Genomic DNA, 2,860 nt, shown 5'->3' with positions numbered 1-2,860 from the left:
AGTGTTGTGTTCTCCCTCACGACTGTGCGCCCCTCCGTGTGGTTCCTCGTGAGTCAGTTCCTTTATGACTTCCCAGTTTTGTTTCATATTATTTTGTATCGCCTTAACTTCTGTCAGCAATAAAGCTGTATTTTGAGTTGAGTTTGCGTTTGGGTCCTCATCCTGCCTGCACACAGCCTAATCATGACAGGTTGTGTATTTGTTCATAGAGACACCCACGAAATTCATCACATGGTACAATGGAGCTGCAAGGTTGCTGCCTTTCCAGCTGGAGGCTAGATTCTTCTCCCATCAAGGGTAACCGTTCTCGTCTCGATTTATTTTGTGCTGACTTGGTTAGCTCTGACAAATAAAAAGCTCACAATACGGAACAAAACTTTCGCAAAGTTCACCTTCAAGAATGTTTTTCTTGTGACAGAGTTTTTACTGTGTGCACCTACACTGCTGCTTAAAATGACTTCAACTTCAGGTTCTTGCTGAAGGCAGTGTATAAATAAGGCAAGCAAGTACAGAGTTGGGAGCTGCGAAAGAAAGAAAGCTATTTCAGATTCTCACAAAATGTTGAATGGACTCATCAGAATGTATTTTTTAAGCCAGAGTTATACTTTTTTTAACCAAAACATACAGAGGAAAGGGTGTCAAAGTAACAACGAGGAGGTGAGGTTTTGGTTTCCAGATTTGCTTTGAGATACGTCCGGTTTGAAGTAGCGTCTCGGTTCGCCAGCCGTTTGAAATGACCGAAAATGACCTGAACGCTCACATTAAACGAGCCTTATTAATTTTCAGAAGTTCTGGGTTGGAGAGGATTAGGAGTTTGTTTATGTGTGGCTGTGCAGATGATTACTAGGATGGCTTTTACTGGCGATGCTGAGGGATTAGAAAAGAATAAACTCAAATGTAAAATGGTCTGTTATCTCATGCCAGGGAGGAGTGTGGGGACCAGATGTTATCTTTATGTGGGTAATGGGTTATCACATCTTGGGTCACAGCTTACAGATTTATTGTCCTTCTCTCTCCCTCTTAGATATTACGGAAGTTTTCATTATCTCTTCCACACACTGTCACCTCAGTGACTCAGCTTCTTCCTCAGCCCAATGCGTAGTCACAAAGCAGCTTAGTTCCCGTCACCTCATTTACCCTCTCACACCAATCTTCATAACTCCTTATCACCATAAACATATCACTGAATTCCAGCAATGACTTTCCGGTTATTAACTTTCATACTGCAGTTCTAAAGCTGATGGGAAGATGGGGAATTTATCTGGCCATACTTTGAGGATAAGAAATGGTTAATGGTTGTTTGGCTTTATCTCCTAAGTGGGAGATTCTGAATGGTTTGACAGATGCACCTATCAAATAATATAATGGGTAGTGAGTCAAATGTCAGATAAAGCAACAAAGCTGCAAAAACAAACTAAAGGCTTTATTCAGTTTGGTACATTTAGCTGGTATTCGCCCAAAATGCCATTTAACCACGCTGTCACATAAGAAAGCAAATATCTGACAAATGCGTGCAACCATTAACACCTTAAATCCCCCAATTATTTAATCAATACAGGCTTCATCAGAGCTGACGACTTGGATAATTCTCAGAGCTGGTGTCGTCTTCTTTTTCGTCCTTGCTCTGAGAATTATCCAAGCCACCAGGGGAACAACAAGGGAATAAACTGGGATTAGACTTCTGTATATCCTGGGAGCTGTCGCATAATGCACAAATGTAAATGGGGTCATGTCAAATAAGTAGAGAGCCTGATATTTCTAGTTGGGTAATCATCCCAAAGCGGAAGTCCAAAAATATGGAGCTTTCTGAAAAAGGCAGTCCTATGTATAGCAGATATTAATTCTTTGATATCTCCAAGATTTCTGCTGACATGTATTCTATGATTTCAACAGAACTAAGTGTCTGCAGTCATGCTAGCAGCCCTGTGAGGCTGTACTAAGGCACATAAAAGATAGACGCAACCACTGTGACTGCAGCCATTACTTTGTGACCTTTTGATCTGCACTAGAGCCTGGATGATAAGGGATTTTTGAGACTAATATGGTAATGATATTTGGTGTTTTTAAAGCACAACATTCCCATATATAAGCACATATCCCAAACATTTGTTATGCATAGTTGTGTCTTTACTTGCTTTTCCTCTGCTTGATTCTACTCAGATCAGCTAGCTGTTGTGTGGTGCCAGCAAGGAAGCTGCAGAGTTCCCTCTGTTGGAGAAACAATGCAAATCAACATTCATGGCTGTGTTTCTCACCTGTTTGCTTTGACTGTTTTCATTTTCATTCATTGGCCATTATAAATGAAGATACCAAAGATAGCTAAATAGCTAATATCTATACAGATAATATCAGTTGGCCAATAAATAATTTGGGCTAGTTTGCACCAGTGGTTTATTTGAAATCAATCAAATTAATCAAATCAGACACGACAATATTTGGAGAAAGAGCGTAGAGCTAGCATGCTAGTTTGGTTAGCAAGTTGCATTAATAATTAAAATTATTAAATAAATTAAAGCTGAAAGTTCTTAATCACATAGTGGATATTCTAATGGCCGCCAGTACTACCCCTCATCCTTCTAGTAGACACACTTAAGGTGTGAATTTTCTTGAAATATCACAGTCACAAGATTTAAAGAAAACTTGACCTTTGATCTCCTTCAGAGGTCGATACCACTAAGATTCTAAATAATCCAAGATTGTTAATAGATATGCTTATAGCACCAATTTGAAAATCCTAGGTTATATCTTCTCGAGTTATCTTATTCAAGAAGATTTTTAGAAAACTCGACCTTTTCACTGGTATTTAAACTTTTCTGAGATTTTTAGTAGATACATCTATGGCCTTCTACGTTGCCTTCTA

At 39.2% G+C, this 2,860-nt stretch overlaps 1 long non-coding RNA gene across 1 annotated transcript; it reads left to right on the top strand.

Annotated features, from left to right (window-relative positions):
- The first annotated feature begins 214 nt into the window (after positions 1-214).
- LOC146561354 (uncharacterized) lies at positions 215-2,436 on the top strand. Its single transcript, XR_014888015.1, has 3 exons — positions 215-297; positions 1,894-2,044; positions 2,161-2,436. It is a non-coding gene; the product is annotated as an uncharacterized LOC146561354 (long non-coding RNA).
- The last annotated feature ends 424 nt before the right edge of the window (positions 2,437-2,860 follow it).

Source organism: Mchenga conophoros, linkage group LG13, assembly GCF_057382185.1.
Source record: "Mchenga conophoros isolate Kocher_MC1m ecotype Shallow Benthic linkage group LG13, M_conophoros_male_GT1.1, whole genome shotgun sequence".
Taxonomy (NCBI): domain Eukaryota; kingdom Metazoa; phylum Chordata; class Actinopteri; order Cichliformes; family Cichlidae; genus Mchenga; species Mchenga conophoros.
Note: the sequence above shows the minus strand (reverse complement) of the source record. Positions and strands in the feature narration are given on the sequence as shown.